The following is a 22,647-nucleotide window of genomic DNA, read 5'->3' as shown; positions in this document are numbered from 1 at the left end:
CCTCTAACTCACAGAGATCTGCCTGCCTCTGCCTCCTGAGTCTTGGAATTAAAGGTGTGTATCATCACCGCCTGGCCCTGACCGTGACTTCTCATAGGAGACTGCTGGGACCAGAAGAAAATGGCTCACTCTTAAAAAGCCAAAGCTAAAAACCCAGCAGGGGCTGGAGAGATGACTCAGCCCTTAAGAGCATATGCTGTTGTTCCAGACAGCCCAGGTTAGGTCCTCAGCACCCATTCCAGGTGACTCACAACCACCCATAACTCCAGTTCTAGGGCATCTTCTGGTCTCCAAGGGCACCAGGCACTAACATGATGTGTAGACATACATGCAGGTCAGCATTTACACACATAAAATAAAAATAAATAAAGAATTTAAAAATACTCAGCATTAGCTGGGCAATGACAACAGAGGTCTTTAATGCTAGCAATCTTTGAGTTTGAGGTCCACCTGGTCTACAGAGCAAGTTCCAGGACAACCAGGATTACACAGAGAAACTCTGCCTCAATAAAACAAAACAAAATAAACAAATGAAAATGCCCAGAATTATCCAAGCATAATCCTCATATCCAGCAAAAATCTGCTTCAGGAATGAAAAAAAATAATCTTCAGATAACGGAAAGGTAAGAAAAATTATCCCCACTAGGGATGCTCAGGCAGAAGAGCTAAAGAAGATCATGGGACAGAAAAAAAAATCACAAGAACAAAAAGAAAACAAACATGGAACATGAAAAAAGGACAAAGCAAGTGGTTAAAAAAAAAGAGGAAAGAGAGAGGAAGGGAGAGGGGAGAGAGTAGGAAGGGAGAGGGAGAGAGGAACATACATGAGTAAAAAGTACATTTTCCTTTTCTTAAATTTTTAAAATTATGTTCAGTGATTGAAGCAAAAAGTGCATTTGTTCTTGCTGATGTGACTATAAATGTACATCAAGGAAATTATTTAGATAGTTATAAACCAGGCATGTTGTAGGGTCCAGGTCTACCCTTGTTCTTGGGGTTCATCTTGAGGACAGTTTCTGGTCAGCCAGCTAAAACATTCTGTTTGTTCTGTGTTCCCCTGCCCCACCTGGTGATTAGCTGTAGGGCATTGTTGACTCCATCTTTGGTGTGGCAATTTCCCACTTGCCTGGGCAGGAATCCTTGTGCAGCAGCGAGGTATATAAGGATTTCCCCAAAGTTGAATAAACGGCATTCGGCTGATCTCCTTTCGGATGACCCAGGTCTCTTTGTGTTCTTTCAATCTCCAGGTCCTTGCCCGACTTGTGCGTACAGTACAGTGGCATGCAAACTGTACCGAGGGGGTAACACATAATCAGGTGTTACAGCAGGTAAAGGGTTTAAAGGAAGATGAGGTTCTACATGCCATTCCAACTGGCAACACGAGAAGAATGTGCTGGTTATTTTATATAAGTATAATGCATAAGTAAGATGTTTAGTGCAACTACTAAAAAAACTATAGAAGAGATACACTCCAAAACATTAAACAGAACTCACCCCAAAATGTTATCCTAGAAAATGTTAAAGTGGCTCATAGGATGAAAGGAAAAGCCGAAAAATCAATAAAATAAAATTGATGACTTACTTTTAATGTGTCAGTATTATACTGAGTGCTAATGGACTGCATACAGTAATTTAGGGGCAGAGATTGGCAGGGTGGACACAACATGCTCCAGCTATATGCTGTCTCTAAGAAAGTCACCTTAGGGGGAGGGAGATGGTTCAGTCAGTAAAAAGCAAGCAAAAGAACCTGAGGTCGGATCCCCAGCAACCATGGTCAAAGATGACTGTAGCAGTGTGAGTCTCTAATCTCATTTCTGGGGAGGTAGGGACAGGTGTATCCTGGGAACTCATTAGCCACCTAGTCTGGCTGAATCTGGGTTCAGTGAGAGACCCTGTCTAAAAAAATCTAAGGAGGTGATCAATTGAGGAAGACAATTGAGGAAGACATTTGAGGTTGACCTCTGACTTCCACACACCTGTACGCCCACATGCACAAATACACACAGCACTCACAAAAATAAAACCAAAGTCACCTTAAATATAATTATACAGACAGATTAGAAGGGATACAAAAGAAGTCATGTTGATGAACAGCGGGCTGGGTTCCGCCACCCGGATCACAAACATCTAGCTTAGCCCCGGAAATAACAACACACAAACTGTATTCTTTTAAACATTGCCTGGCCCATTAGTTCCAGCCTCCTATTGGCTAGCTCTTACATATTGATCTAACCCATTTCTAATAATCTGTGTAGCCAACGAGGTGGCTTACCAGAGAACATCTTAACCTGCAGCTGTGTCGGGTGGGAGAATCATGGCGACTCACTGACTGGGCTTCTTTTTTCCCAGCATTCTGTTCTGTCTACTCCGCCTACCTAATTTTTTGTCCTATCAGGCCAAGCAGTTCCAGGACAGGCTCCAAAACTACAGAGAAACTCTGCCTCAAAAAACAAAACAAAACAAAAACAAACAAACAAAAAAAAAGAATTAAAGCTCCACAGAATGCATTCTTCAGCAAGAAGATAAAATCAGGAGTCACTAAGTAACACAACAGGACAGACTCTGAGACCTGGAATCTAACAGCACAGTTCTAAATAATGCAGACACTGAAGAAGATATTTAAGAAGGCATCAAATGGAATGAAATAAAAACAGCATTTGTGACTGGTAATACATTAAAGCAGCATGCAAAGGGAACACTTTAAAACTAAGATTTACCCTTGAAAGTGAACATCTCAGATCACTCATCTAAGCTCGCATGCTAAGAATCTAGAAAAAGGGAATAATGGATGCCCAATGCAAGTATATATCCTTCAACAATGAAATGGCTAAGCCAACCTGTGAATCCATATTGTGGAATATTGTATGGCAATTGAAAAGTGTCAAGTTTTTGGTACTTACAATAATCTGGAAGGATTTATAGAGAACTTTGTGGAATGAAGGAAATCAATTTTGAATGTTTCATGCTTTATAATTATAGTTATACAAACATGACTATAAAAGACAATACTACAGGATGAAGTGACACAGTAGCAGTTGATGGAGCTTAGTGGGTACAGGGACCAGAAGTAGGTGTGGCTGGAAAAGATCAACAAGAGGCTTTCATGTGAAGATGAAACTGTTCTGCCTCCTCTTTAATATGCATTTATTTGGTTATTATTTTTTAATTTATGTACCTGTGGAGGCTGTAAAAGGACATCAGATCCCTTGGAACTGGAGCTACAGATGGTGTGGGTACCCAATGTGGATGCTGGGGACTGAACTGAGGTCCCCCAGAAGCAGAAAACACTCAGTCACTGGACCATCTTTCCAGGTCCCATGTTCTACACTTTGACTTTATCACTACTAAACTAACATTCCCAGTGAGGATACCCAGGGCTAGAGTTGGGCAAGATGTTAACCACTGGGAAAAACTAGGTAATGATTATATGCAGTGTCTTTGCAATAGTCCTTACAAGTATATGTAGACCCAAAATTGTGTCAAAATAGCAGATTTAATGTGTGTGTGTGTGTGTGTGTGTGTGTGAGAGAGAGATGTGGGAGTGTCATATATCAATCTGTTGATTTCATTGGTTAAGCAATAAAGAAACTGCTAGGCCCATTTGATAGGCCCACCCTTAGGTGGGTGGAGTAAACAGAACGGAAGGCTGGGAGAAAGAAGCTGAGTCAGGGAGTCGCCATGGTTCTCCCACTCCAGACAGTCGCAGGTTAAGATCATTCCTGGTAAGCCAGCTCGTGGGCTACACAGATTAATAGAAATGGGTTAGATCAATATGTAAAAGCTAGCCAATAAGAAACTGAAACTAATGGGTCAGGCAGTGTTTAAAAGAATACAGTTTCTGTGTAATTATTTCAGGCAAAGCTAGCCGGGTGGCCGGACACAGCCTGCCGCTCTGTATTTCAACGTGTGTGTGTGTGTGTGTGTGTGTGTGTGTGTGTGTGTGTGTGTGTGTATACAAGAAGATAGACTCACTGGGATTCTGAGGGTTCATAAAAAGCTGCCCCCCTTCCCTAGCAACCCTTATAAATGCCCAGGGAAAGGATATGGACTTCATGTTCCCCACTGACTAATTGTTCTTGTAGAATGATATCCACAACAACGCAGCTAATCACAGCCCTAGCTGCAGCGTTAGAACCCTCTGGGGACTTGAGAGCATCTACACAAGGACTCCATAGCCCCTCCCTCATCCAGGACACTGTTCATCACTGTGTGTCAAGCAACGATATCTTCGATCACTTCAAAGCCACGTACATGTATGGAGAAACAAGCCATGAAACACCTGTGGCTGTTCCCAGGCAGAGCAAGCATCCCTTTGAGGGTCCTTAGTCTCATTTTCTAAAAGAATTTAAACACAGACTCCAAAAGAAGTTTCAGGACAATTTTCTTAGAGATGGACAAAATCAACAATTAGAGGCAAGCAGAAAATCCTGGAAACTGCCAGGAGGGGAGCTGGAAAAGTCTTCTAAGTTAGGGTGGAGTCCAAGAGAGAAAGGCCAGTGATGGAGGAAGCAACCTAGGAATGCAGGGTTGAAGATTCAGATTCAGACAGTATTAGACCTCAGGCTTCTGTGTTCCAAGACTGCACAGACATACAGTTAGGAACAGAAACAAATGGTTTACTAAGAAAGGGAAGGGACTCCCGAGAATGGAAGTGGGATCGTGAACTGTAGAAAGAGTCCCTATACCGTGCAACCACAACCATAAGGTTGTATGGCCCTTTATTGTCTCCCTCTTTTTGGGTTTGTATTTCCTTGGCTCCCCCAGAACTTCCACACAAGTTCTGTTTGTTATAGAGGCCTGGTTAGGAAAGGGCTTCCAGGCTCCTCTGCAAACTGGATTTTTTCATATGTTAATCTCTCCCCACTCATATTTTTTATTTACTATTTGGTGGGTTTTTAAATTTATTTATTTATTTATTATTCTTCTTTTAAATGTATTTATTTGTTTTTTATTTGGTGTTTTTTATTTTTAAATTTATTTTTAATCTATTTTTATCTATCTATCTATCTATTTTTGTTCTCTGAGCTTTATACAGCATCAAGATGAAAGCAAGCTAAGAGAAGGGCTGTAGAAAGTCAGGCACTCCCTCAGCCTGCCCTTAGGGACTCAGCTTACTGCATCTAGTTACATCATCACAAGTTGCCAAGCCTTTAAATGGTCCCTCTCTTGCTCTCTCTGGTTCCCTCCATCTCCCGGTCTGGTCTCGCTCTCTCCCCACTGTCTTTTTCTCTTTCTCTGTCTGCTCTATCTCTCTCCCATGTCCACACTCCAAGATAGTCTCTCTTTCTCTCCTGAGATCTGCCAAGGAACTCTGCTGCTAAACCCTAACATTGGTTCAGCTGATAAATCAGAACAAGAACATTTTTGATCATTGCCAAGAATTTGCCCTAGGATTCCCAATTTTCTTGTGGTTTTATTTTAAGCAAGTAAAACGAATCTATCCTATTTCTTAAATTTTTGAAATATCTATTTTGCTATTTTTTGAGAATTTTATACATGAATACTGCATTTTCATAATTTCTACTCCATTTTGAGAATTTTATACATGAATACTGCATTTACATAATTTCTACTCCATTCGCTGCCACCAGTTCTTCCGTAGTCTTCCCAAACATTCTCAATTCCATGACCCCTTCTTTAATTATAGTTATGATTGTATCACATGCAGACACATTAACCTACACACATGTATTGCTGGTACGTACATGTGTTTAGAGTTGACATTTGGGACTGATTAACCCATCATGCGGCTCACTCCTGGAGAAGACTGTTCTTGTCTCTTGGCAGCCATTAATGACCTGTAGCTTTTTTCATCTGAGAGTGAGGCCTTGCAAAATTTTCACTGTCCACACTAGGATGTTAGATGATGTCACTGTGTGGTTTAGGCAACCATATTGTTGAAATTTCATGGTCCAGCTTCTTTCTTAATGTTTCCGTCTTCAGTCCCCACTGTCAAGCCACATGGCCACTATTCAAGCTCAACCATAGCTATTTCTCAAGCGTGTTATCTCCTTTTCCACCATATATTTTGCTTTTTGGTGGCCAAGAATATTTTAAAACAAACCTCCTCCAAGTATGACATCATTTTGACTCCAGTACTTTAGTATGTATCTTCAAAGGACAAGAGCTCTGCTTGTGTGTGCATAGCTGTGCATGCTCACACACACTACTAAAAGGTAACCCTGCCCAGAATAAATTAGCTGCACCTGCCCAGGGACAGTCTCAAATGCCTTTTAAAGTTTAGATTGGAGGGATTTATAGGAAGGAGAGAGAGTTGGCAGGACAGAAGGGAAATATAGAGGGAAAGAGTAAGAGTAATATAATCAGATTGTACTCTACAGGCTGTCTTAGCTAGGGTTTCTCTTGCTACGAAGAGACACTGTGACCACAGCAACTCTTATAAAGGAAGACATGTAACTGGGACTGGCCTACAGTTCAGAGGCTCAGTTCATTATCATTATGACAAGAAGCATGGCCACATGTAGGCAGACCTGTTGCTGGAGTAGGAGCTGAGAGTTCTGCATCTCGATCCACAGGCAGCAGGAGTAAAACAACTTTAGGCCTAGTGAGCACCTGCCACCTCAAAGACCATCCCCACAGCAATACAGTTCTTCTGACAAGGCCACATCTACTCCAACAAGGCCACAGCCCCTAATAGTGCCACTCCATTTGGGCCAAGCATTCACACACATGCATCTGCGGGTCCATTCCTATTCAAACCACCACAGTCCACTCCCTGGCTCCCGGACTAGGCTTGTAACCATAGCAACATAGAAATGCATTCAGTCCAACTTCAAAAGTCCCCATAGTCTATCGCAATCTTACCCTGTTTAAAAGTCTAAAGTTCAAAATCTCTTCTGAGATTCATGAAATCTCTTAATTGTAATCCACTGTAAAATCAAAATGTAAAGGCAGGTCACATACTTCCAATATACAATGGCATATTACTATTTCAAAAAGTAGGGAAAGACCATAGTGAGGAAATATATGACCAGTTGTTTCCAGGACAGGGAGACATTTTCTTCAGTGATGAAGTCAATGGGAAGGTGCAGGTGGGCCCCTAAATAACCCTGGAATTCTAACAAAACTCACTGGTTCATATATGCAAAGACATGAGAATAGAAGCAGACAACTTGGGAAGATGAAGGTGACCCAGTGCGGTAATAACAAAACAAAAGATGGTAATAACATGTGAATATGATCAAAATATATTATATGTATGTCTGAAAATGCCATAAGGAAACCCATTATTATGTGTAGTTAATACATGTTAACGAAAACATAAATTTTTAAGAATGAGTTCGTTAGCTGATTCTGAATCACAATCCTGATGAGAGCCACACAATACTTTTGGGCAAGCTCCTTCCTGAGGCTCTTCCTGTCTGAAGGGTCCTTCCTCTCTGCTTCCCATTCATTTCTGGAAGAAATCCTGCCACAATTTTACAGGCTCTTCCATCTTCTGAATTTCTCTGCTGCTTTCATGTAGTAGTTTGGCACACTCCTCTAGAGCAACATTTTCAAAACTCCTCAAGTTATCCTAATATGCAGCCATCACCGAGATCTGGTAGTCTAATATCTACTCTACAACTTAAGACCCAGGAAACAGAGGTTTGAAGAGGTGGAGAGACTGCTTCCTCTCTCGGAGTGCCTTTACTGGTCGAACCCAATAAGGTCTCCTAGTTCACAGGCCAATGATTTTTTTTCCCACTGAGCTTTGGTGTTAGAAGACGGATGTGGCTCATTGACTCATTCAGTAGTTGGCTAACTCATTCATTCAAAAGCATGTCCTCCATTGGGGCTACAGCAGGGAAGAGATAGGTGTGGCTCTTCCAAATTGATCATGATTTTTCAACACAAATTCTCAACACCATTCCTCATACAAATTGTTCTGGGTCCTTAGACACACTGAACCAAGTTACTGCCACCCCCTCCTCACAGATGACTGTGATCCCTTTAGCAATAACCGTACTCAACACCATGAAACCTGAGCCTCGACCTCTGGCTGGCAGCTGCTGAGAGCCTTGAGGCTCAGTAACTCACAAGCCTCAGGCCCCATAACACACTGATCACAGCCCCTCCAGAATATGGTCTCTATCTACAGGCCCTGGATACTAGCCGCGTGTGCACTTGGGAGGTTGTGGATGCATACTTCACACTCCTTCACATTTTTGCACATGCTCTTTTCTCTTAGAGTGGCTGGTAATAAGGCAACTCCTGCTTCTAGAAGAGTCAGCACTCTCAGGTCAGGCTTCTCTCACTCGCCCAGTGCTAAGTCCTCCTGACACCTCTACTGCTGTATCAGAACAGGACGCTGGTTTCCACAACACACTGCATGCTGTTTGTAGCTGCTCCTTTTTCTGCTGCACACGGAACAGCCAACCATGAGTCTCACAGCAGTTCTCAAAAATGTTCCCTAGACAGAAGCCTGGGCATCATGTAGGGACCAAATGAGAGTTCTCTACCCAGACTTTCCAAACCGGGGACTGGTGAGGTAGGGTTTCTCCTACAGGTCATTCTGATGCATGGTCAGGTTCTATACCCACCCTTTCATGATGCCTTTTGCTTTAGAGGCGCTCCATTTAAAAGGTGGTTAGTTGTCTGAACTAAAGTAATCTTCCCTCTAGATCAGAGGCTCTCAGCCTTCCTAATGTTGTGACCCCTTAGAATAGTTCCTCATCTTATGGTGGCCCCAAACCATAAAATTATTCATGACTATAATTTTACTACTGTTATAAATCATAATGTAAATATATGATATACAGGGTACCTGATATGTGACCCCTGTGAAAGGGTTATTCACCCCCCCCCCCCGGGGTTGAGAACCACTGCTCTAAAGGCAATGAGCAGGTTTGATGGTATTATCTCTACCTATCACTAGAGTCCTAGAGTCCAAGACAGAACAAAAGTCTTCTTGAAATCCCCTACAGGAGAATTATCTTGCCTGGCAGATGATAACTGTCACCCCCTCCTCACAGATGACTGTGATCCCTTTAGCAATAACTGTACTCAACACCATGAAACCTGAGCCTCGGCCTCTGGCTGGCAGCTGCTGAGTGCTCTCCATTCTTTTCATTCTCTTGAGCTGTGTCACTCCCATGATGCCCCTCTTTCAGATTGATGGCTGTTCCAAGAGATAATGGGTCTGAAACAGTTCTGTGGTTTGTTTCCCTTGATACCAAGGTCTGCTTGGTCTTCTCGCTTAGTCAAAAAAAATAAAAAAATAAAAAAGTTTTTTTTCGGGGCTGGAGAGATGGCTCAGAGGTTAAGAGCATTGCCTGCTCTTCCAAAGGTTCTGAGTTCAATTCCCAGCAACCATATAGTGGCTCACAACCATCTGTAATGGGGTCTGGTGCCCTCTTCTGGCCTGCAGGCATACATGGAAGGAATGCTGTATACATAATAAATAAATAAATAAATAATAAAAACAAGTTTTTTCTCTTCTTGCTTTAAGTCCAATATATCTTGTTTCTGAAGATCCACTGGGATCTTCTGGGCTTGAGGAGACCCATTGTTCTTCTTTAAACCCTCAGCCTTATTTGGTTTAATTTTTTGGTACTTGTTTTTGAATGGGCCTGTGTTTTTGTGTACCTCTTTCTTTCCCCCAGTTCCTACTGTCATCTGTTTTGGCTTCTTCCTTCCTTCCTAACCAAAACCAGACAAATTGTTTGTGGATCTCTCTTGACCTTCTGCTCTGTGATTCTGGTCACCAAAGGGGACTTGGCTAAGCCAACATCACCATCTTTACTATATGATGACCTTATATCCCCTAGGGTGGGAACTGGGACTTGATTTGGTGGAAAATCCTACTTTTTCAATGAAAGTTGCTCCAGAGACAGTTGAACGACTGTAACATCTTGGGGTAATTGTTTCTGGAATCTTCCTAGGATCCCTGAGATATTTAGACACAAAGATTAATATGAAAGCATATGCTTAGACTCTTTGTGCACCAGGAGTCTGATCATGGCCTAGAGATAGACAAGGCAGGGCATTTTTAAGGTTGTGATTTTTAAAGGTATTTAAGAAATGATGAAGACTAAGGCTAAAACTCCTTAGGACAGACACTGAGACTTCCCAAGGACAGATGATGTTGGCAACAAAAAGGAAATATCAGTGCTGACTTTTCAAAGTATAAAATGGCAGGTAAGGGGTCCTGTATATCTTAGAAATTATCACTATATCAAAATGTCTTCATATGCAAAATCTAACAAAATTATTAAAATAATTTCTGCGAAATAGGGTTTTTGTTCCTAAATGCATTTCGCTGCATAAAATGGCTCACTATCTAACACATTTTATTGGGACAGATGTATTTCTCTAGAGGTCGGTCTTGTTCATGGTGGTGATCATGAGTCTTGGTGCAGTTATAGGGAATATTAGACAATAAAGTGGGACTCACACTTCCAGGGAATGACAGCCATGATGGACATGGTTGCTGTTGGGAATAAGGGAATCTTTAAGGCAGGAGAGATGGGGGGGGGGAGTTGTGAGTGAGGCTCTGCTGAGTCAGTAACTGTGACTGGTTCCTTCCTAGGGACTTCAGAAGTCGGCTGTACAGCGGAAGGGAGTCATAACTCATCATCTATTAACCTTATCTGAAGTGAAACGATACAACTTCAATTGCCTTCATTTAGGATTTCAGACAGGACACCACTAACTGCCATGTTGGGATTCTCCACTGAGTGTCCACCGTTTAGAGCAGTGGTACTCAACCTTCCTAAAGTAACAGAGTAATTCTTTAATACACTCCCTCACATTGTGATGACCCCCAGAAATTTACGTTAAAAATTATGGTGACCATAAAATTGTTTCATTGCTTCTTCATAACTGCAAATTTGCTACTGCTATGAATTGCAATGTAAGTATCTGATAATGACTCCAAGGGGTCATGATTGAGAATCACTGATTAGAAGTCTCTTAGTGAAACACATTTCCATGCAGGATTTACTCCTGTCATACATGACTAGAGCTTTGTAACCCTATAATCTCAGACATACCCTTGACTTCTTCAAATTCTGCTCCTGGTTTCTGGACACCTTCTATGTGTTCAGAACAGTGAGATTTAACAAAAACCCCAAACACTGTCACAGCATGTTTCCTTTATTCTGTTATGAGTCTAACTAGAAACTGGAAATGAAAAGGTAGCAGAGAGATTTCCAAGGTCCCCACCCCTACATAAAGCTTCTATGTTTCAGTTTTAGGTAATATACTAATCTGCCAGGTTTAAGAGTTTCCTGGTGAAACCCCATCTTTGTCCCTCTTCTAGGGTTTATGCTGGTCGAACTGGGTTCTTGAGAGAGCTTCTCTCCATCATTTTTCTGTATTCATAAGTGTGTTTCCAAAGCTCTGGCTGACTCAAAACAGACCTTTTTCTGTCATACAAATGTCTTTCCTTTCGAAGTAACTTCTCTTAAACTCACTTACTGATTATCAAGGGTAGAAATGGCCTAGTGGGCATGGCTTTTATCTAATGATCAAAGGGAATAAAAAGTAAGAGGAGATACTAAAGCCACAGGGCAGCAGCAGAATGCTATAAAAAGAATACTCTGGGCTGTAGAGAAGGCTCTGTGGGTCAGAGTGACCTGAGTTCAAATGACAAGGCTGTGCAATGACCTGCACCTCCAGCACTAGGGGTAGCAGACACCAGAGACTGCTGGGACTAACAACCACCGTAACTCCAGGTTTAGTGAGTGAGAGACCCTGCCTCAAGAGAGTAAGGCAGAGGCAGATGGAGCAGACGGCACATGGGCTCCTCTGGCCTCTACACATACACCAGGGACACACACACGAGGGCCACATATGCTGGACAACAACTCGAACAGACACTGGGAAGGTTGACTGGTGAGATTAGAATGACCGTAAGATTAGCAGCAGCGAGTTACTGTTCATTTTTTCTGGGCGGGTGGTTACAGACTGATTTGTAGGAGATGTTCCTTGATTTTTATATTCTTGGGTGGCAGGACATAAAATGAGTTATTTATTTATTAGTGTGTGTGGTGTGCGTGTGTGTATGCGTGTGTGCATGTGTGTGTGTGCTTGTGTGTGTGTGCAAATGTGGAATTCAAAGGACAACGTTCAGGAGTCAGTTCTCTCCTTTCTCTTTTGTCAGCTCCAGGGGCCAAATTTAGTGCTTAAGTGGCAAGGACTTTTATCCACTGAACCATATCACTGACCACCTCACCAACCACCTCACCAATTATCTCACCAACTATCTCACCAATTCACCGACCACCTCACCAATTATCTCACCAACTATCTCACCAATTCACTGACCACCTCACCAATTATCTCACGGATCATCTCACCGGCCCAGGGCTTGTCCTTATAATTGTTCTATGAACATAATGTGACTTCAGAAGTGTGTGTGTTTTGTGTGTATGTGTGTTGTGTATGTGTGTGTTTAAAGAATGCCTTGTATATTAGGAGCTAGGCAACAGTTTTTCTTTGCTTTGTTTCGGGGGCTCCGTGGGTCTGGGACAGTCACTTTTGTTAATGGATCTTTGCTGAGGTGGCCCAGTGCAGCTCTAAGCCAGGCACTGTTTTCAGAGCTCAGTCATAATGGACACTGAGAAGGTAAATGTGAAAACAGCCCATGGTCGCGAGCATTATCAGCTTATTCTAAAGGAATCTCATGTGGGTTCTGTTATTTCAAACCAGGCACAGGGTCAGAAATCACAGTGTAGGTGGAGCCGAGGCTCTCACGGAGGGGGGGGGTGTGGATGGGGGAGGCAGCACACAAACAACATCTTCTGGAGAGAGTTGCCGCTGCTGGGGTGGGGGAGGGGAGAGCTGTGATCCTTTGAAATCTGTCCTTTCATTCTCTTTTCCTAATAAGGCTGTCCATAGTCGCTGGCAGAATTAGTCACACAATGCCATTAGAGTTCTCCACACAGAGCCAGCCCGCCAGCAAGACAAGCATCTATTTATGTTTAGTGATCATGATATTTATCTAGTCAATTATTCCTCTCACACAGAACAAACAAGGCTCTGCTTTGGGTGATGATCTGGTCTTCAGCCCATTACAACCAACATGGAGAACAATCTCTGAAATCAGACTGCCTTCCAAAATGGTCAATTTTTTTTTTTACATGTTTACCATGAATACTAATGGTCAATTTGTGAAATCTAACCTGGAGGTGGTGGTTGCAGGAAAATACATGGAATTTGGCCAGAGGCCTAGAACCCAGACTCTTCCTTTTGTCGAGCAGCCTGTATTATGCTTGAGGTTCATTCTCCTCACCCGATTGTCCCTAACTAAATCGAGAATGGAATGTACTCTTGCATAAACAGAACCCAGCTCCACAGTAAAACTGGGGTCAGGCAAGCTGGTAATATCTTGGCATGCTGTAGTGAGAGATCTTTCTGAAGGTGGAGAGGAAGGGCCTGAATCTTCATCGACATTTGTAAAAGTCAGAGAATGACCCAATCCCCAAATCTATCTCATTGTCCTGAGGTCTTCTAAATCCAGGCCTGTGTGTTCCTTAGTAGCCACAGTGCTTTGGGGGTGGAGCTTGAAAAACTCTCCAAGGAGAGGCTCAGGGAGAACCTAACACAGGTCAGAAGAGATAAGACAGGGCTGGGGCAGAAAGACACAGACAGAGACAGATTCCTAGAGGACCGCAGGTAGGGAGTGCACCTTTGTATTACTCTGATCAAATAACTGAAAGAAAGATCTGAAAAAGGAAGAATTTTTTTCTTTTTTGGCTCACGATTTCAGAGAACTTGTATGGAGGAAGTAGAGCATCACAGAGGTCAAAGCAGAACGTCATGGAGGTCAGAGTTCATGCTGAAGGAAGCTGCCTCACATCAGACAGGAGGCAGAGAGACCGGAAGGAACAAGGGATAAGATGTTCCCTGTGGCCCTATAATGACTTACTCCTCCAGCTGGCCCCCATTCTCTCTCTCTCTCTCTCTCTCTCTCTCTCTCTCTCTCTCTCTCTCTCTCTCTCTCTCTCTCTTTCCATTTTGGATTTTATTTTTCTCTTATATTACATCCCAACCGAAGTTTCCCCTTCCTCTTTTCCTCCCAGTTCCTCCTCACACATTCCTCTTCTCCCAGACCCACTCCTCCTCTCTTCAAAAAAGGACAGGTCTCCCAGGGATAGCAACCAAGCATGGCATATCAAGTTATTATAAAACTAGGTATATCCCCTCATATTAAGGCTGGATGAGGCAACCCAGAATGAGTAAAAAGGTTTCAAAAACAGGCAAAACAGTCAGAGACAACCTTGGTTCCATTGTTAGTAGTACTACAGGAACCCCAAGCTATACAACCATAACATACATACGGAAGACATAGGTCAGACCCGTGCAGCCTCCGTGAGCACCTCTAGGCCCTGGTTAGCTGATTCTGTGGCTGTGTTCTTGTGGTGTCTGGGCTCCTCTGGCTCCTACAATCCTTCTTCTTGTCTGCAGGATTCCCCATGCTCCGTCTAATGCTTTCTGCGGGACCCTGCCAGTATCCCCTATTACGAGGAGTCTTCACTGGGGTCACTGTTGTGGATTCCTGAGAGTCTCCACCGCATTAGGTTTCTACCTCACCCCCCAAATTCCCCCAATTCCAGTCATCTGTCCCAGCACTCTCTAACTCCATACCCCCGACTCCTCCTGCTCGCATCCACACTTGCCCCCAGTCTACTCTGAAATCTATTCTGTTTCCCCTTCCCAGGGAGATCCATGCCAGACCCATTTCTTAACATTTCTAGAACTCTCCACAGTATTGTCTCCTTCTGCGAAGGTAGACTTTGACATTTGAGGCTGTGGGAAGCATTGCATACTAAAGCTGTGACAACCAGCAATGCCTTCCCAGGGCCCGCCCAGAAGCACTTGAGCCTTCCATGGCCCTGTCTGGAACCATTCCGCTTGATTCATTTTGCTGCGTTGAGAGGAATTCTCACTCTGTGTCCAAAGAGAGCTTTGTACTCCTCATCGTCCTTCCTCTGCCTCTCAGTGGTTGCACTTCCACTTGGGAGCATCTGAGAAAGATTACCAGTCAAGAGCGGGTAGGTCAAGGACAGGTTTGAATTTCCTCTCCTTGAAAGAGACAGTTGGCTCAGTGGTTCAGAACAGTTGGTGTTCTTCTAGAGGACCTGAGTTCAGTTCCTAGCACCCACATCAGGCAGCTCACATTCTAGTTCCAGTGGATCCCATACTATCTTCTGGCCTCCTTGGGAATCTGCACAAATGTGGTAGATTCACACACACACACCACCACCACCACCACACAAATAATTAAAAAAAAAAAACTTAAACAAAAGACACAGTTACCTGTGGGGAGTTAGAGAAAATGTCTTTTTTTTTCCTAATTTTAGACCACAACAAGAGTATTCATTAGCTGGGGGTGGGTCTCGAGGGAAATGATTAGACATAAATCCAGTCAAAGATGGTTCTGAGATCTGCATTGTGCTGGCAGCATGGAGTCAGCAAACCTACACATCGAAACCTAGCTATTTCAGATGCAATTTGAGACAATCGAGGGAGCTACCACACAAGAGTCATCTGAGGACTCTGTGGCTCAGTTGCCTACTTGTGGAAATGTGGCTGCAGGGGGTGACTCTGGTCAAGGTGAAAACACAGCACAAAGAAATTGTGCCTACTCTGAGCCACTGCTTGAGGACCACTCTGGCTGCTGTGTAATGGGAGGGATGGTGTCTCCCACACATCACAAACCCAACTGATGCCCCTACTTCAAGACTTGACCTGACACAGAAGGAAAGACAGTCTCATCACTTAGAGACCTCGCCTGGAACTGACCTTACTAAAACTAAGACAGTGGTGATGTCGTTGCTCTTGTGACTACCAGGTAACTCTCAGTGCACATGTGCCTGTGCACGTCTGCACACACGTGACTGTGTGCTAGAGAGTGCTCCCCCCCTCACACGGGGGGGGAGAGATTTAAAAAGAATGTTGTTTTTTAGATATTAGAAGAGGCTTGTCAATACAGCATTAATATTTTATTAGGCAATTAATCTGTCTCCTCTTGAAGTTGTGGTATTTGCTTGAAAATGAAACCACTTGAATGTATCCACACATTACCTAATGTTCCCATCATGTGCCAAGAAAGACACTGAGTCCAGCAGTTTCTGAAGACAAGCGTGTTCCTTCGTCATTTGTCTTATTCTAGTTACCAGCAAACAGCGTTGGAATTGCACAGAATGCCAGGCGGGGAGATTGCTAACCACGAGAAGCATGTGTTCACAGCATAAATCAGTCCTTCCTACTTTCTGCCAACAAACCTGTAACCTCATGTGTGCTAAGCAAGGGCTCAAGCCCTGAGCTAGGTCCCCAGGAGCCCTTTCCTTTTTCTTACTGTTGACTTCCAATCTAATTTTGTGGATGTTGAGGAATAACTGCTGGAAGCCTTTTCTGGGACTCGACCTCAGTTCATCGGGGTTTTTACCTGCCGAGCTGCCGCCTTCATTAACCGTATCTTTAATGCCACCCCGAGAGGCAGATTTCATCAGACAGGCCTTGTGGTGGCCCGTCCTTAGAAGCACTCTGCTCAAACTTACAAAGAAGCTGGTTGTCTCTAGGTGGGAAACCCGTGCGGCCCTCTCTCTATTTCTTGTTCCCTTCAGAAGGTACATGATGGGGACGGATGAGCAAACCTACTGTGTAAATTAGCCCCCTAATTGTTTCTGCATGTCTTTCTGGAAAGATGAACATTTTCTGAGAAAGAATAAAAGTGACCACATTTCAGCCCTGTCGGGGGGCTGATGGTCCGTTCCACTTTCTCAGATGTGGAAAACGGACCCTTAGGGGATTAACCGAACAGATCCTAGATGTCAGCTCAGTGGAGCCCCAGTATAGTCTGCCCAGCAGGTCCATCCACAACCCTGTAGCAGAGCTTGGGAGCTGCCTGTTCAACAACAGGACTTTGTAAGAAATTGTTCCAAGAGCCTTTTTTTCAGACCCAAATTTCTAGTGTCTCTCCTCTCCTCTCCTCTCCTCTCCCTTCCCCTCCCCTCCCCTCCCCTCTTCTCCTCTCTCCTCCCCTCCTCTCCTCTCCCCTTCTCTCCCCTCCCCTCTCCTTCTTTTCTCTCCCCTCCCCTCCCCTCGTCTCCTCTCCTCTCTCTCCTCTCTTCTCCTCTCCCCTTCTCTTTCTTTGTATGTGTGTGACTTTATGAGAGTATACACCTTCTGTGACAAAAAGGAGAACAAGAGACGCACGACTGAATCAAATAAGGAAAAGCACTCGAGTTATAAGTGATTTTAACGAAGGCCACTCCAGGGTCCTGAGTGAAATCTGGCCATTCCTTGCATACTTGAGGATGTAGGAAGCTTGGGCTTGGGGAAAGGCTGCCCTGAGGTTGAGCCGGCTCCCTTTGAAGAGCCTTCCTTTCATCTCATTGCTCTGACATAATTCCATGGCTGCATGCAGAGCTGAGGAATGCGAACCTTTTGGAGCTCATCTCCACCTCTAGACAAAGGACACAGTCCTTGCTAGGGGCAGTCACAAGTGTGTAATGACATGGTCAGAGCAAGAAGGAACAGTCATATGCCAGTGTACATCAGCATCATGTGCCTGGGGGAACGAACACACTGAGCAGAAGAGCTGGCCTTAGCTTCCAACTGTCGTCCTTGTTTATTCTCCGGCCTTGTGTTTTCACAGGCCTGATTTTCCTCTTCCTTTTGACCCACTTTGCACCCAGCCAGCCTGCTTTGTTCCACACAGTCTTTTAGGAGAATAATTCTAAAGCGAGACTGCATGCAACTATGTAAACAAATATCTGCTTAGACTTCTGCAGACACAATAGCAAAGCAAGGTAGGAAAAACAGAGAAAGAGGCAGGGGAAGGGAAAGGGGCCAATGGAGAAAGAAAATTCAAGATGGAGGGATCTGAGTGGGTAGGTATAGGTGCTTCTTCATGCAATGCTCTGTACTGTGATGTGTGACAGGTCACATCTGAGCACATGGAACAGGTCACATCGAGCACATGGAACAGGTCACATCGAGCACATGGAACAGGTCACATCTGAGCACATGGAACAGGTCACATCGGAGCACATGGAACAGGTCACATCTGAGCACATGGAACAGGTCACATCTGAGCACATGGAACAGGTCACATCGAGCACATGGAACAGGTCACATCTGAACTCATGGAAAAGGTCACATCGGAGCACATGGAACAGGTCACATCTGAACTCATGGAACAGGTCACATCGGAGCACATGGAACGTGTCACATCTGAACTCATGGAACAGGTCACATCTGAGCACATGGAACAGGTCACATCGAGCATATGGAACAGGTCACATCTGAACTCATAGAACAGGTCACATCTGAGCACATGGAACAGGTCACATCTGAACTCATGGAACAGGTCACATCTGAGCACATGGAACAGGTCACATCTGAGCACATGGAACAGGTCACATCTGAGCACATGGAACAGGTCACATCTGAACTCATGGAACAGGTCACATTGGAGCACATGGAACGTGTCACATCTGAACTCATGGAACAGGTCACATCTGAACTCATGGAACAGGTCACATCGGAGCACATGGAACAGGTCACATCTGACCACATGGAACAGGTCACATCTGAGCACATGGAACAGGTCACATCGGAGCACATGGAACAGGTTACATCTGAGCTCACGGAACAGGTCACATCTGAGCACATGGAACAGGTCACATCGGAGCACATGGAAACCCAGACTGAGACTGGTGGCTTTTTTCCAGCCCAGTGCTTTTCTAATCTTCACTGAGACTGACAGGTGTAGCAAGTATCCAGGTAGCAGTGATGTAAACACAGGCAGGCACTGTTGACAAAGAAACACATCCTGTGACCGATGAAAGTGGAACTTAGGTCCCCATATGTATTGTATAGGGAACCCTGTAACTGCCCAGGTGAAGGGTGCTGCTGGCGGTGTCTGAAGCAGTTTCGCAGAATCTGACTGATGCCTAGAATAACCCCACATAGAGGGGTGCTGGAAGCTTCATGTGAGACACACATGTGATGCTCAATATTTGTCTTCAGTGACCTCACTGCTACTACTGCGGCGTTCTCTTTGGATTCTGTGACTTGGACAACCCGACCAGTTGGTCCAGCCACTCTGGGGCACAGAACATTCTTGGATGTAACCTTGTTTCCTCCAAACTTCTGCCTCCAAAGAAAGCTAGGAAATTCATGCATTAAGACAGTGTGACTCTAGGGAACACTGTGGGGAGATGGTAGGAAGGAAAATGTGGTCCCCACACAGCTCCCACTTGGATAGTGGGCATCATGCCAACTCGAGTCTGTGTTCCTTCTGGCTCTGTATCTGTGAAGGGAAGACTGGCTATTCAACGTGAGCCTTAGCTTCTGCCTGTGTCCACTGTCTCACCCATGGTAAGCTGGGACTCTGGTGGTCACACTTATAAGGTAGATGAGGGGTACATCTCTGGTAGAGAAGGGGAGGCACAGGAGATTGGGTGGGATCAGGTTGTGGGGAGTCTCAGTGGCAGCCTTGGAACCCTGGAGGGAAAACAGTTCTCTAGAGTTGTACGAGGGACAGGTAGGCTGGCAAAGATCTCAGTGGGCGAGCACGTCCTCCGCATGAGTAAGGGCTTACGTTCTACTCCCAGCCTTACCCAGACACATGCACACACGCATGCATGCTCATCAAGACTGCCCGCTCTGTACAATGGCTGTGTGACTCCTGCAAGCAAAGAGGATCTAGACAGAGGCTCCTAACAGTCACTACCAGCCTGGTCTTTATTAACTTAACTTTTTTCTTCAGGACTGCTTTTGATGTCAAGAGTTCCATGATAGGAGAGATAGATCATCAGTTGAAAGTACTGGTTGCTCCTACAGAGGACCCAGGTTCCCAACACTTACATGGTGGCTCTCAACTGTAACTCCAGTTCCAGGGAATCCATGCCCTCTTCTGACCTCTATGGGCAACAGACATATACACAAGACACATACATACATGCAAGAAAATCTCTACAATAAAAATAAAGACATCTTAAAAAAAAAGAGTACCTCAGTATGCTAATATTTGGTCCTGCTTTCAGTAGCCTTAGGATTTGGACCTTCCATGGCCTAATCATGACCAGCAGAGGAAACAATTTTAACCCCAACCCTTTTCCAGCGAGATCCCTGAGTGATCACGTGGCAGAAACATGTTGGGGATGATGAGAAAGTGCACCAGGGACTGTGTCTGATCGGTGCACTGTCGCTGTCTCTCAGAGGCATCCTCTGAGGAGTCCCCCTCGGGGAAAACAGTGGTTCTGTGACTTGCAGGGACTTGACAGGGGTCTAGTTCTGAGGAGACCAGGCTGCAGCTCATGTGTAACAGCACTGAGCCTGGTCTTTAGTCCTGTTGTATATGATCCCTGCAGTCCTGGTAACACTGTATAGATGGTCTGTGCCTCAGTTTACCCATCTGTGACAGGGACTGGTAATATTTGCCTGATAGGGTCCTTATTAAGATGAACTCAGGTGACTCACTAGTAAAGTGAGCATCTGCTAAAGAGATGATAGGAGGTGTGGCTTCCAGGGAGACACACCTCCTTGGAGAAGGTGGGGCAGAAGGACCTAGGAGGCCCAGTCATGGTCAGTCACTCTCACACAGAGCCATTGCTCCTGAAGAACCGTGGGGTACTCAGTCTCAAACAGAAACCTCAAGGACCTTTCCTGTGATCTCCTTTACTTGGTTAGAATTGATCCAAGGCCAGGGCTCCTCTCACCAGCCCAGCAGTTTCTGGAGACTGTTGTCTCAGATGCTACAGAAAGGCAAGCAGTGACATAGACCCTGCATCCAGGCTTCCAATCTAAGAAACTCGCAGACTGCCTAGAGCTATTGCTCCATATGATTATGGGATGACTCTCTGAAATGTTGTTTATTTTAAAAAGCCGCTTTGAATGGGGACAGAACCCTTGCAAATGTAAGAACCCAGACCCTGGAGAATCCTGTGAAAAACTAATACAGCTTAAAAGCTAAAGGCTGCTTAATAGAATCCAGCACAGAGTTCTGGTTCTGGCTGCGCTTCATACCAGCTAGGCAGTCCTGGAGGAGATGCTGAATTTCGCTGAGCCTCAATTTTTCCTTAAAATATGATGCGAGTAACAATGATAGCTTGTGCTGAGACTGGCTAGGGCCATGTCCACTAAGCCATAGTAAACTGTAGTTCGTAAGGAATATTGCTGTAGTAGAAAGCAAAGCCAAATGATGTGAGAACCTCGACGGTTCTCCACACCAAGTGGGTCGTGCTGCAGGGAGGAAACCCTCTTGATCTTAGTGGCTTGTGAGAAAGGGGAAGTTGATTGCTTTCTCCTTTTTCAAAGTTGAAAAGTATGCAGTTATCTAAGACAGAGTTTTATTGCCGTGAAGACACACCGTGACCACGGGAAGATTTCGTTGGGCTACTTAGAATTCAGAGGTTTAGTCCACTATCAGCACGAGGAAACCATGACAGCATGCACACAGACATGGTGCTGGAGAGGCACCTGAGAATTCTACATCTGGACCCATAGGCAGCAGGAAGAGACAGGGAGTCACTGGGCCTGGCTTGAGCCTACCCGCAGTGACACACTTCTCCAACAAGGCCACACCACCAATGGTGCCACGCCCTACGAGTCTAAGGGGGCCATTTTCATTCAGACCATCACAGCAGTTCTCTCCCGAGGAAGTGCTACAGGCGAAGGGAAGGGAGAGAAACACATGAGAACATTTACCCAGCCAGAACTAGTTATATGGCCTGCTTAAACTCTGGGGTTTTGGCGCAAAAACCAAACAAAATACTAAAAATCAAAGTCCATTACCATATCACCAAGTAGCATAGAGCCAGAAAGACACCTCCTCCCTGCCACAAGTCTTTCCCAGGCACTTCTGCACATTAGGAGCAGGAGACACGAATGCACTCTTCAAAGGGGACATTTTTAGTGGTTGTTCTTGGGGACTTCATGTCCTGATCAGCATCTACAAGGCCTGCAAGAATTTTTGATAATCACGGATGGCAATGACGACACTTTTTCCCCTGGTTTTGAGAAACAATCTCATGTATCTCAAGCTATCCTGGGACATGCTATGCAGCTAAGGATGACCTTAAACTTCCCATCCTCTCACCGCCACCTCCTTAATGCAGAGTTGTAGGTGTGGGCTGCCGCATCCCACTCATACAGGTGCCTGGAAATGCCGTGAAACAAGCAAGTTATATCACAGCCTCAAAGTGATAATTTTTGTGGACTCTACATCTTTACTGTAATTTTGAGTGTTGTGTAGCCTTTCTTGTTGGAATCCATAACAGGAAAGGGGCTAGAATATGGTCCACTGTGTGAGAGTCTGTGCCGAATCTGACGATCTGAGTTCTAGCCCTGGACTCGTGGTGGGAGGAGAGAGGTCACTCCACATGAACACTATGAAACACGTGCAAACCTCGCCCCCATGCTCACACCACATGAACACTATGAAACACGTGTAAACCTCGCCCCCATGCTCGCACCACATGAACACTGAAACATCTGTAAACCTCGCCCCCATGCTCACACCACATGAACACTATGAAACACGTGTAAACCTCGCCCCCATGCTCGCACCACATGAACACTGAAACATCTGTAAACCTCGCCCCCATGCTCACACCACATGAACACTATGAAACATCTGTAAACCTCGCCCCCATGCTCACACCACATGAACACTATGAAACACGTGTA

Source organism: Microtus pennsylvanicus, chromosome 4 (genome assembly GCF_037038515.1).
Source record: "Microtus pennsylvanicus isolate mMicPen1 chromosome 4, mMicPen1.hap1, whole genome shotgun sequence".
NCBI classification, from domain to species: domain Eukaryota; kingdom Metazoa; phylum Chordata; class Mammalia; order Rodentia; family Cricetidae; genus Microtus; species Microtus pennsylvanicus.
This window is presented reverse-complemented; position numbering follows the sequence as displayed.